Source organism: Arachis hypogaea, chromosome 1 (genome assembly GCF_003086295.3).
Source record: "Arachis hypogaea cultivar Tifrunner chromosome 1, arahy.Tifrunner.gnm2.J5K5, whole genome shotgun sequence".
NCBI lineage: Eukaryota > Viridiplantae > Streptophyta > Magnoliopsida > Fabales > Fabaceae > Arachis > Arachis hypogaea.
In genome coordinates, this window is record NC_092036.1 from 720429 (window position 1) to 734723 (window position 14295).

Below are 14295 nucleotides of genomic sequence, written 5' to 3' on the forward strand. Positions count from 1 at the left end.
ACATCCCAGTCAAGTTCACCTCAGAAGCATATCAAAGTCATGGAATAGAGACTTCAAAATACACAGAATGGGAGATCCAGACCAATGGCTTGTAGCGTGTGTAAGAACCGCAACGAATCAACCGGTTAATTAAGTGAATTAATTGCCCAAATTAGATTCCGAAAGGTTAGAGAGAGAATTTGAGGATTTAAAGGTGATTTTTGGACTCAGTGGGTCTTTCTGAGTCAGAAAATGTGCTTTCTACGAAAAACCGTGAAAAATTGCGAACCGGCAATTGAACCGGTTGAATCGGTTCAAGTCTGCCTGGTACCGCATGAGAAAAGTGAAAACCATCAAAAACCTTAGAAAAACATTAGAAATGGAAAACCGGGCTTTAATTTTAAAGATTTGGCCCGAAGTTAGGCCAAACGGGCTAAAAATGCTAACGGGTTGGACCGGACCCAAGTTGGGTCCAAGCCCAACATATAAATACACTTAAATGAACCCATTTCAGCCACTTTCACCCTCATAACCTAAACACAACAGCATCTGAAGTGAGGAGAGAGGTGAGAGCTTTCCACCATTGTTACTATTCACTTCAAACTTCCCAAGCTCATATCTTGAGCTACGGAGCTCCGATCGCTGCACCGTTTGCGGCTACGCGTTCCTTGTGAAGAGCTCTACAAAACCCACCCAAGAAACCCTCAAGGTAATCACGAAATCCTTCCAGTTCTGCTCTTCAAAATTTCGGGTTTTATTAGAGTTTTGGGTTAAATGGATTTTTGTGATTTTGGATGTTTAGGTTTGCTCTAATCCTTTCTTAGCTTTGGATTTGTGTTATCAAATCTGTTGGGAAAGGTAAAAGCTCTTAAACCCTTGTGAGATTATGCTTATGTTGAACCTTAGGTTGATTTGTGGTGATTTATATGTATATAGTTTGATTATTGTGGCTTTGGGAGCTTTTGGAACTTATTTGTGCTTGTTGGAGTGGATTTGAAAGCTTGGATTGTGGTTGGAAGCTTGTTGGTACTCATTTTGAGCTTGGGTGCATAAAGGGAATCGGCCAAGGTATGGTTTCGGTTTCCTCTATGTAGTATATAATATTCATGGACACATAGGCTAGTGACCAATAGGATAGGTTGAACTAAAATGATGGTTGGTGTGCTAAATATTGATGAATTGATGAATGTTGAGTTGATTGTGATGAATTATAATGATATGATGATGTTGAATGATTGTATGGATTGGGAGTTGGTTCTTATGATGATTGTAGTGTTATGATTAAGAAATGGTGGGTTTGATGGTGATTTTGATCATATGTGTTATATAGTTAATGTTGGAATTGAGAATAATGAAATGAGGAGGAAAATGTGGTGAGGTTGATGTATTATGCTATAACAGGTACATTTTGATGAAAAATGGAGCTTTGGATGGTTTGGTATGATTTGGTATGGGTATGGTGAGATAGGGTGGTAATTGCGAAGTTGGAAAAATTGATTTTTTGGTGAACTTTGTTCGATCATAACTTTTGCCTCGGTTTTCGAAATTGATTGAAAATTGTTTAGAATTAAAGATCTTTAAAAACTCTTTGAATCAGTATAAAGATTGTGAAAATTGGAATTTTGTAGAGGAAGTTACGATCATTCAAAGTTGGTGTTAAAAATCTAAAATTTTGCAAAGTTGTAGAGTTTCATGATTTCTGAATTGTGCGGGTGCACACGTCTTGTTTCTCAAAAATTTATTTGTTTTCAACTATTTTGCCTTTTTAACAAGGTTGTAAGCTTCTATAACACTATTTTAAGACATTTGGGCCTAGTTTTGAGTATTAGAACATGGGATATAAATTAAGGGCTCTAGTACATGATTTTAAGGTAAATTAGAAAACGGAGGCCTAGGTTTCTGGCGTGCTGATAATGGTTTGACGTTAGGTGAAGGATGATTGGTATATGAGATGAGAAATGATAGACTTTTGGTATTTGGAAACTGAGTTATAAAGGGACAGTGGTTGAGATGAGTCGGAGACTCGGATTTAAGTGATGGATATATGTATGCTGAAAATACTTTTGAAAACCACTGAAATAATATTTTTACATGATATTTTGAGACGCTATGCACCTGGCGGGGACGGTGGTTAATCCCGCCTGTCGAGGTAGCGGCGGCGGCGTAAGGACGGTGGTTAATCCCGCTTACGTTGAGATGTGAGGTCTGAGGCAAGAATATCCCGCTCGCATCCCTTCGGATCTATAGGGCGAGCAGGCGCCGGTACCTGGACAGTGATCCGGGCACTATATCTCGGGGGTTCCCATATAAGAAATCCGAAGGGCGACGTCTCCATGGAGATGTGTCGGGTTGGCAGTTGAACCGACAATGTGATATCACAGCCAGTAGGGCAGGCATTCATCATATGCATTTCCTATTTGCTTGTATGCTTTGTCTACTTGTAATGGTTTGCCTAATTGAATAACATGCTTACTTGCTATCTGAATTATTTGCCATATATGCTACTACTTGTGCTTTACTTGCTTTGAACATTATCTGTGTTTTCTGCTGGGATTGAGGAGGTTCGGAAGGCGGTGGCGATGGAATCGCATAGAGGATCGGTTGGTGAAGGCTGTGGGACAACGGTGTTTGGTTAGAATAGAAATTCCTTAAGATAGATAACCTGGTTTATTTAAGTCAAGTTGGTATATTATGCTTAAATGTTTTATAATGCTTTAAGTTGAATCTTGTGATGGATATGAAGCTTAGGATTGCCTTTGGCGTCCCGGGGTCTTATATCCTATATCACTGAGAACTGTTACCATACTGAGAACCTCCGGTTCTCATACCATATTGTTGTTGTATTTTTCAGATGCAGGTCGCAACCCATCTCGGTGAGTTGCTTTGGTTGGTGACAGGAGCGGAGAATCTTGGGTCATTTTGAGTTCTTTTTGGTTTATTTTGTTTATACATCTCTCCTTTTGTATTTTGTTTTGCCTAGAGGCATGTATTTGAGAGAACAAAACTTGTATAAGCTGTTTTCACTGTATGGTTTTGTATATTAGTATATGGCTAGCCGGCTTAAACTCCGCGAGTCGTGACTAGTTCCCTATGATATTATATACTTATCTTTTGTTATATCTTCTCTGTTTCTTATGCCTTAAGCTAGTAGCTCCGTTAGTACGTTTGTGCTTCGAAATTCTGTTTTTGAGCTATATCTTTTATCGGGCTTCTAGATTATACTATTCTTTCTCTCTCTATATATATATATATATATATATATATATATATATATATATATATATATATATATATTATGTTTGAGTTTAGAACTGTCGTAATCTCTGATTAACCTTGGCTTTACGACGCGAGGTAAGGCTTAGGCTAATTAGGGTGTTACAGCGTGGCTCATAGCATCCATGGAGTCAAACTTCATCATTCGAGTAGTGGAGTATAAATAAGCATATCAGATCTGGAATGTTCTTGAAGAGTACTTTGAAGCTCAAGTCAAATCGAAAATTAAACAACTGAAAATGTAGTTGAAATCATTCAATAAGCAAGGTTCAACATTCAGTGAGTATATGGCCAAAATCAACCAAGTAGCAAACGCACTGAATGCACTAGGAGCACCACTTTCCAGTGAAAAGTACATTGAAGCTGCAATAGGAGGACTCAATGAATAATATAGTGCCTTCATCAGAATGGCAAACGGCAAAATTGACCAAATGTCTGAAAAGCGAGTTTGAATCACAACTGCTAACACAAGAAGAATTGCTAGACAGATTCAAAAGAATAAATATTGGGCCGGTTCAAGCAAAGGTAACACAAAGAGATGATAGTCAAGAAAGACCATAAGAAAGAAACTACAACAACTACAACAACTATAGCAGTAGAAGAGGATTTTAAGGTACTAGAGGCAGAGGCGTCTTGGTGGCAAGGCAACATGCCTCAATGCCAGCTTTTTGGAAAGGTTGGCCATATGGTAATGCAATGCTTTCACCGATTTGATCAGGAATTCATGAATCCAAAAAAGCAACCACTAAACATGACACAACCACCATTAATGGTGTTCCACAATGGCTCAATCTCATAAAGAACTCAACAAAATTACCCAGGAATAAGGCCACAAATGCAGAATTCGAGAGCATCATCTCCCATTCCACAAGCATTCCTTGCGCTGCTTTCGACAGTTCCAGATACGGTGTGGTACCCTAACTCTAGGGCCTCCCACCATGCACATCACGTTTGACCAAAAAAATCTCACAAGGGGATTTGATTATGAAGGTGCAGAGAAAGTCTATGGAGGTAATGACCAAGGTATGAAAATTGAACATGTTGAAAGTTCATTAATACATGCATCATTGTCAGATAGACCTTTTAAGCTGAAAAACTTTCTACATGTTCCTACTATTTCCAAGAACCTAGTTTGTGTAGCTAAATTTGCCTAAACAATTGTATGTTCTTCGAATTCTAACCTTACTTGTGCAATGTAAAATGCCAGATAACCAAGAAGATTCTTCTTTAAGGACTACTTAAAGAAGGATTGTACAAGTTTGAAGGAGTCCATATAATTTCCAAAAATATCAAAACCAAAGAAACCTTTCTTGATAAACCAACTTGTCACAATATAAATGTTGAAGATAGGAGGATGATGCTGCAGAAGTTTGCTTAAGTTCACAAGCAAATAAAGCTGCCAATTCAGAGTCTGATGCTTACACAAGCAAAATGAATAACAGAGTCTATTTGAGTGAAGTTGCTAAGCCTAAGCCTAATGGTAATGGAATTGTACACATAGAGTCCAAGAACACATAACAAATTAACAATTCAATTATTAAAGTTACTAGTTCAAACACTGTTGTTGAGTCTGTTAATAATGTGCTTTGTCCAGTTATTAGCATTGTTGCACATCTTAACTGTAAAAATGTAAGTCCTATAGCTCAATTATGGCATAGAAAATTAGGTCATCCATTAGAAAATGTGACTAAACTTGTAATAAAACAATGTAATATTTCTGATTCAATGAATAGAGAAAGCCTTGATCCATCTCTATGCAACACTTGCTGCATAAGCAAAATCCATCAATTACCTCACCTCAATTCACATACAACATATGATCCTTTAGAATTAATTTTTTCTAATATTTGGGGGCCAACACTTGTTTACAACAGAGCAGGTTTTAGGTTTTACATCTGCTTCACTGATGCTAGAACCAGGTATACAAGCACGTATCTGTTACAAGCAAAGTCCAAAGTCTTTAATGCATTTTAGCAATAAAAAACAGCCATGGAGCTGAAGACATGTGTGAAAATCAAGGCTCTACAAACAGACAATGGTGGTGAACATTTGTCTTCAAGCTTTAAATAATTTCTGGCAGCAAATGGAATATAACATAGGTTCACATGTCCCTACACTCATCAACAAAACGGCATAGTTGAAAGAAGACACAGACACATTACTGAAACCACTTTAACCTTACTAGTCCAAGCCAACCTTCCTCTAACATTCTGGGATGAAGCTACCCTCATAGCCACATATCTAATAAACACACTACTAACCTCAACTCATAACAACCTATCACCACTTGAAGCCATCACCAAAACCAAACCTGACTTCAACCTACTCAAACCATTTGGATGCACATGCTACCCACTTCTTAAACCCTATAATACCCACAAATTTGACCATAGATCTCAAAAATGTATCTTTATAGGCTATGCCATAGATTACAAAGGCTACAAGTGTCTTTCATCTAATGAAAATGAGTTTATCTCAAGAAATGTCATATTCAATGAGCATGAATTTCCATACAACCAGTTGTTCAACATTCAACCACAACAAGTATTAGCAACACCCCAAACCCAACACAAACATCCAACACTCCATCCACTCCCAGACCTCACCAACTTTATTATCTCAAACCCCCAACTTTATCAAGAACCTCAACCCCCAGTAACTAGACCTTCTACTCAACCAACACTAACCTAACTGCAAACAGTCCAACAACATCTTCACCCACCCAACTCACCTTACTCATCTCACAATGCATTACTTTCATTACATGAAACTTCTAATGATGCTAATCACATATGTGCACCATTATCTGTCATAACTAACTCTGATACCATGTGAGGTATCAGAAATTGAGATGATGAAGAGCCTGGGGTTTGGTCCAAGGCTTGGGTTGATGGATGGGCTTTCTTATGGGCTTATGTGTGGGTTGAGGTGTGGGCTGAGAGTTGTTCCTTTTTGGCTGAGGAGATTTTTTTGTGGTCTTACAATCTGGTTGAGACATTGCTTCATTGTGGTCCTTATTCAATTTTTCTGGAGGATCAAGGATAGCCTGCTGCATAAATTTAGGGATGGTTGGCAACTGTAGTACATCATCATCCTCGCTCATGCAGTCAACCATGTGTGGCTTAGAAACTACATGCTCAAAATAGATGTTTATCAGATGATGATTCCTCCTATAGTCCTTAACCAATGCCAACAAATCAGCATCATTTTCTAGCTCCTCAAGCCATCATCCAGACGTGTTCCAGGAACCTTCCACAAGCAATTGTTCATCTCAGCATATCCTAACTCCTTATAATATCCCTTCACAAAAAACACATCTAAAGTGTCTTCTTCTACACCCATTAATACTTCAGTATTATCTGGTTCATAAAACAGATATCCTGATTCATCTGTTTTAAACTTTTCACCATGGTGAAATACAAAGGTCATAGTGGGGCCTTCCATCTGCAACCAAAATAGCAACACACTGAACTATTGATTTTTTTTTCAAAATCAAGCAAAGCAAAGTCATCATCAACGACAAAAATAAAAATAAAACACACACATGCAGCTATATAGAGCACAAATATTGTTCTCAAATATCGAAAAAAGAGTCATTCATGGGTCACCACGCAAGCCTTAAACCTAAACATATTTTTCAAACCCTAACATTACAAACAGTAACAATGGATTTCCAACGATCATAGAAACACGTTAACGAGGAGACAAGATGACAATCCCTCTCAGAAAATAACGAAAAAAAGGCAACTTATCTCTCCGCAAGGCAATGGTGTGCCCTCTTCGCTTGACCAATGTTGTCGCAAAACTGTCACCTTCAACTCCAACACAATGTCGTCGTCGGTTTACGCTGACGATCGCCGTTCAATGCTTTGTCTTTGTGGAGGTGAGAACCAAAGACGAAGGATGGAATTAGAGAGATGTTTTGTTTTGAGAAGAAGGATGGAATGGATTATAATGAAACATGGTTAGAAAATGAAGCGTTGTAAGGGGTGACAAAAAAAAACGACGCCGTTGAAGCTTTTGCTGACATGTCACACTAATGGCTAGATAAGCAAATGGTAACGTCATTAGTCAAATAATAGACAGAAGAACTAACGTGTCCATTTTTAAATCTTTTAGGAACAATTACGAGTAATTTAATCTTTCGGAACCAATTTGACACTTTTTATTTTTATTATTGTAATTATGCTGGTGTTTTTAAATAATGTGGAGAGTTGGTGTGTTTTTTTTTTTGTATGGATGATCACAAATCTGACCCTCAGATTTGTGGTTTAAAATTTTTTTTTGTAAAATTTACAAATCTGACCCTCAGATTTGTGCTTTAACATTAAAAATTTTTTGAAACATGTAAATCGGACCTTCCGATTTGGGGTATTTTAACTTTTTTTGTTTTTTTTACTCAAAACTTATCTTCGGTTTTCTATCTCTATCCAAAACTGAGGCTCGGTTTTCTACTCCTACCCAAATCTGAGCCTCTGATTTATAGTTTTTAATTTAAAAAAAAATAATTATCTTTATATCTATAAAAAATACACCAACTCTCCATAACCATGCATAACACACCTCTCCAATTCATTACCAAAATAATTAGCCCCAACTTGAAAATCAGGAAATTTTTTATGGATCAATTTAATTATTTATTAATTATCTTTTAATAGAAAAAGTAAAAGAATGCTTTTGCAAAGCAATTAAAACCAAATAAAAAACGATTTATCAAATTGCCTAAAACTAAATGTGCATGTGATCCTATAACATCCCTTAAAAAGAGGGTTCTTAGATAGTGGAATTCCAACGTGGCATCCACCACATTAATTCTCACAAGTTCTTTCTAAGGTGCATTCTAATATATGTAGTTCACATGGTCCATTCCTACATAAGTCTGAGTGTCTGACTCAGGGCCAGTTTGGCTAAACTTTTTAAATAAGTTCTTTTGAAAAATGAGCTTAAAATATAAGGACTTTTATTAATATTAACTTTTAAATAAGTTATTTTGAGTTTGGAAAATTATTATAGAAGTCCTTATTTTAAAGTTGTGCATTAAATAGGAGTGATAAAATAGCTTTTGAAAATAGGAGAAGTCACATTTTTTAACTTCTTCAAAAGCTCTTAAATAACTTTTTGAAAAGTTAAAAGTTTATCTAAAAAATTGTACCAAACACATTAATATAACTTTCTATAAGTCAAAAGTTAAAAAAAAGTAGCTTTTTGGTGTTTCCCAAACGGACCCTCATTCTTATGCATTTCCTTTTGTCCATTTCCCTTGCCATCCAATCATGTCTATTGTTGCCTAATTTCAAAATTTCAAATTTCAAATTTTAAAATTTTCAAAGTTTCATAATATGCAATGTCCAGATGATTATTTATTCAATTTTTTCTTCTTCACACTCTAGCTCTCCCTTTTCTTAATATGAAAAACTCATTCAAATGCCTCCATTAACCATAATACCCCGGCTAATAAATTCAATTTTCCTCACTTCTCACGCTTTGTGTCGTCGATGCTCTCCGTCGTCGATTTAGTCAGCTGTGGTTGCAGATGCTTTCGAACCGCCTTCATGTCGCCGCTGATGTGCGTTGATCCCAAACCTGCAATCGCGCTGCCGCCTGGGTTCTCGCCGCCTCGGTGATAGGTGGACTCCTCTGTCTAGGTTCTGAAGCTGCTTGTCCCCTCCCAAGTAGTGACCGCTCTGCCCCCGTATCCATTGGTTTGGTCTAGAGTACCGCCCCCAAATTTGGCAGATCGCCGGCAGATTCGGTGGAGCACGTAAAGTTTTTTGAGAATCCCTGACGATGATGACATCCCCTTTATCAACCTTGGCACCCTTCTCCCTCAACCTAGCGCTTCTCCGTTGTTGCCATAACAAGACCGACGCTACTTGGAGAAATAACCAGAGAGCGCTATTTGAAAAGTATTGAGTGTCGGGGCCACATAGAGCACATACAGCGAGACTATGAAAGCAGAGATCATAGCAACTGCGACCAGAACAGAGCGGGAAGATCTAACCGACGGCCAGAGCAGATTTTCATGGTTGTTATTTTTTGTGTTTTAATTAATAAATTAGATAAATTATGTGTATGATTATTATTTGTTTAATCTGCAAATTCTAATTTTTCAAAATTTAAATTTTGAATTGAGAATTGATTTTAAAAAAATTCATTTGTATATATTCATTTTCATCATCCTCACAGATCATGTTTTCCAATTCGTGGGCACCCGGCAAGAAGGTTCAGCTCTTGGAGTCCACGATCCAGAGACATTTTCTTGCCACGGCCAAATTTATGGGATCTCCAAGCTCCCATTTAGATTTGTGGTACTCTAACTTCTTGCAATCCCTGACTCTACTGCTTTTTTTCTTAATAACAAGTGAATATGTACAATTTTGTGCATCTCTTACTGTACTGCTTTCTTTGTTGCAATCCCTTTTGTTTCGGTCTTCTTCCTTTTTGTTTTTAAGTCGGCACTTGATTGATGGATTATTGCGCTTATTTTTTATTTTAATTTTTTCTAATACTGGTTTTATATTGTTTTAATTTGAGAGTGACATTACTATTATGTTCTTCAATATGTTTTTTAAGCATATTTTAAAATTTTGATTTTCATTTCATATAACTTCTCTAGAATCTTATTTTTCCAATGCATTATTGACTAAGATTCTTAATATTCCTCCTTTTGAACACCATTTTTCTTTTGTTATCTTTTTCTTAGGCTTTAGTATGAGATTGGGGTCTATTCTGATATGAAGAATTTTGAGCACAAGGCGCTTGATAGTAAATTTGATTATGTTGAGAAGTTCCTTTCTGCATTCACAAGGGTTGATGAGAATGAACATTCAACCTATATCTACATTAATTTGAATAAACAAGTAAGTTTCCATAAGATTTTTTAGCGGTGTAACTTTGTGTATGTTCTATTATGTCAGTCATTAATTATTCATTTCAATTATCCCTGTCTAAATATTTTATATCTGATTTGATTAGTAACTATGGTGCCAAGACTTTAAATGTCCTCATGAAAGAACTGTGGATCGTTCTAGATTATCAAGTGACAAAAATAAAAATTGCTTTCTTTAGTGTGCATGCAGAAAATTTTTTATATCTCATTCAAAGCAAGATTCTACTTTTTAAAGAGGACAAGAAAACAGAACGAAGAACAAATAAAACACAGAATTTGACAGTCTTTAGTTTCTTTTTCCTCACTTGAGGGTAGATGAATGAAACAGGATATGACTGAACTTATTAATAAAATTAACAGATCCTCCATTACCATTCAGTTTATTAATAAGATTTGAAGAATTACAAATGGGGCCACTATTTTATTTGTGGGTGAGTTTGTTCTGGTTTGTTTCCTTCTAGATTAATGGTATATATCAATTGCTTTACAACATTAGTATTTGATATTCTTTTTTCAGTGGTTATGTTTTAGTTCGATGAGGTGGATCTGGCTGGTGCAAAATTTGAATATTTATGGTTTGAAGTGAATATTTTTTCACGAAACTTTTTATCAAAGCCATTGCTTTTTTACTGCTTTAACTTTCTTTAGCTTTCATTATTGTATATTCATGCTCTAACTACACATGCTATATTTTTTCAGCTAATTTTTGTTTTCTTATGATGAATTTGTCTCTTTATCTTGAAAAATTTATGTGTGGCAAATATATGCATTTAAACCATTTTTTCAATTTTTCTTTACAAAGCCTCTGTTCCTATAGAATTAAGATAGTTCTTTCTTAGACTCTTTCATTTTGAGAACCTATTATTCTACATAATGAGAGTTTAGAGATCAACCATTTTGCATTGTGTGCATTGTGCATCCTGTTTACTAGAAAAATAACTAAAGTTCTCAAAACACTTGCTTACGTGACTGATAAATCTGATAGGAGAGCCCTTGAGCAATTAAGTGAGTAAGAAGATTCAGTACTTTGTTGTACTTAATGTTCTATGCTCTTTTTTCTTTTTCATTTCTGTTGAAGTCATATGCCTTCTCTTGCTTATTTGCTTTTCATAGAGTTGTGTGTTGATTTGCCTATATATTATGACTTAATTTTTTTCATTTGATGGATATAATTTTGTTTTATTGTTATTGTTATTGTTATTGTTATTGCAGCTTACTACTAATATTGGTTGAGAAAGCCTAGGATGGATCTATCTTAAGATTCACTTCTTTTAGTTTTATATAATGTGTTTAAAATTCCAGCGACATGGATTGAAGACCAAATGCAACAGATGAATCTGAAATTTTAACAAGGGTGTACTATGTTTGAAGCTTGCTAATGAGGTAAACTATTGATAATTTATTATCTATTTTACAGGTATTTTATCGTTGTCATTGTAAGGTTTATGGGTCACGCTTCCAGTTTGGCTTATTACTTAAAGCCTCACCAATTGATTGGGTTTGTAGTTGATGATAATTTTCTTGGTGCGACTTGATTTTGATTTGTCAGAGAACCTCACTGATTGTATGGATGTTCAGATAAAGAGATGAGCTGCAGGAAAACAAAAAACCAATATGCAGTACTATCATCATTATAAGATGTATGCTCTTTGACATAAATTTTGTATTGCTCATATACCATTTCTCTTTAGGATTTTGGAATGCACCTTTACTACCCTATGTTCTGAAGATTGTCAAGAATGAAATTATTGTCAAGAAAGAAATTATAGGCAAGAATGATCACTGAAGATTGTAAATTAGAAAGAATGCACCATATATGTAAATGAATGTTGTTATTTTTTATTAAATTATTAACCATGTGGCATGTATCATATTATGCTATGTGTCTTTCTACTATTATCATGCAACCAATCATTATATAATTTAACATGTTATTTATAATGTTAATACTGCTTTGATACTGTTCAAGCACATTTAGTGAGATAAACTTAGTTATATTGTTTATTTAGCTCCATTTGCCCGATCCTTAAGTGTTGCATCCAATTGCACAATCTTTCCTCATGTATGCAATTGTTAAATTTTGGATTCTGTCACGAATTCTATCATTTTTTCCTGTTTTAGTTAGTAATTTTCTTTCTTTGAATAATGGTTAATTTCAGGGATTTGTTTGCCATGGTAATGGATGCAAGAAGTTAAGAAATCTGATATTAAGTGACTGTTATTTATTAAGTCACAAGGGTTTGGAAGTAATTGCTACCGGATGCAAGGAACTTACACATCTTGAAATCAATGGATGTCACAACATTTGAGCTTTGGGCCTAGAATCTGTTAGAAGATTTTTTTGTTTATTCTTTGTTATTGTTTGCTGTGTTTGTTTCTCTGTGTATTGCTAATATACCATTTCATTGCTTTTTGTTTCCTGTATAGCATATTATTTTTTTAATTTGTTCTCAATCTGGCTTATGTGTTTGTTACATATCTTTGGTTGCTACAAACATTAGCTAAATATATGTGATTCAGGCAATCGTCTATTTATTTTTTAATCTTTTGCTTTTTTTGGATTTATTGCAAGTTGAATAGAACTTTATATCATTGTTGGTTCTAACTTTTTTCTTTTTCTCTTTTCAGGTTGTTTTTTTTTCAGATTTTTTTTTTATTATATGATTCATTGACTAAAATATTTGAGATTGCTTAGTGCTCGAGTTTTCAGACAGATTTAAACTATAAATATAGCTAAGTTTGAGTATAGTTTTGATAATTTAGGATTAGGTATATTTTGAATTGTACTCAAAAAATAAAAATAAGATTAATTTCGAGTAGTGCACCTTTATCTTATCATAATTGTTTTATTTTGTTTTAATTTTTCATATTAGTAGAATGATTGGTTTTATGCTTTGTTCAACTAAAAGATCACTTGAAATAAAAAAGATCATGTTAATGAAGATAAGTAGTCTAAAGTAAAAGGTAAAGTGGTGTACAGAATAGAAAAAAACAGTATAAGAAAAAGCTAATGGAGATATATTGCTAATTGATTAGTAAATATTATACAATTCGTTATAGAAAAAGTAGATGTCAAAGATGAGGATTTAAAAGTGGTATTAGATAACAAGGAAAACTCAAAAGTCAAAGAACATGTAATTCGGAATTTGGATTCTTGAAGGACAAGACTACAAAATAATTAACCTCAAACATATAAACTCAAAAGCCAACTTAAAAAAAAAAGACTGAACTGGTTCTATTCTGAAAGAAAAATGAATGAGTTAGATGTTACGAGAATATATGATTTGCTAAGGAAAATGACATAATGTCGATCAAAACAGAATGTTTAATGTTAATGATTTTAGAGGCAAAATGATGAGATATGCATGAAGGGCATGAACATTAGGAGACTATTTTGGAACTGAATCCGTTCTAAAAGTAGAGTGATGTTGTTGGATTTTTTTTCTTAGTTGATTTGATTACTACACCCTATCTAATAGTTGGAAGAATTATTCTTCTAACACATTTTTGATATATATATTAATCACTTTACTGTTAAAAATTTTAGGGTGAAACGATAGTTTATATCAGTATAGAATTTATCCTTTTTGTATTTAATAATAGAATTTAAATTATACAAATTTTAAAACTAAATGCTTAAAACTTAAATCAAGAACAAATTAGTTGAGGACAATATAAGCTTATGTTTAAAAAGAACATAAGATTTTAGTTTTTTTTAATAGTCTATCTACTATTATAAAATTACGTAAATTAAATTATTATAAAAAATATTTTGTATTCTAAAAATTTATTATTATTAGCTATTAGTTATTTCATTATGTAAGTTAATTAAATACTACTTCTATGTATTACTATTTCAATTAACATATATAATATATTTAACGATTTTTTTATTATTTTTATGTCATGCCCGTGCAACGCACGGGTCATGCACTAGTAATTATTTAAATGTAAGCTATAGAATCTGAACGACGAAATGAGATTCCCATTGAGAAGAAAGCGAAAATCAACTAAAGGAATCAGAAAAATTAAATGGAAAAAAAGTTTGAATTGAAGAGTGATTAGGTGTCAGTTCAAGGGAATGAATGGTGAAAGAAGGCACTTTCTAAGGGAAGTGGACAAAGTTTACCTACATATGATTAGTAATTAGGTTA

General features: G+C 34.3%; 2 long non-coding RNA genes across 2 annotated transcripts; both read left to right on the forward strand.

Annotated features, from left to right (window-relative positions):
• The first annotated feature begins 494 nt into the window (after positions 1 to 494).
• LOC140184230 (uncharacterized) lies at positions 495 to 3096 on the forward strand. Its single transcript, XR_011880694.1, has 4 exons — positions 495 to 688; positions 782 to 837; positions 916 to 1047; positions 2831 to 3096. It is a non-coding gene; the product is annotated as an uncharacterized lncRNA (long non-coding RNA).
• A 5418-nt stretch (positions 3097 to 8514) lies between these two features.
• Positions 8515 to 12684, forward strand: LOC112788429 (uncharacterized). The gene is made up of 6 exons (XR_003195893.3): positions 8515 to 9277; positions 9439 to 9560; positions 9956 to 10112; positions 11444 to 11524; positions 11691 to 11781; positions 12301 to 12684. It is a non-coding gene; the product is annotated as an uncharacterized lncRNA (long non-coding RNA).
• Positions 12685 to 14295: the final 1611 nt, after the last annotated feature.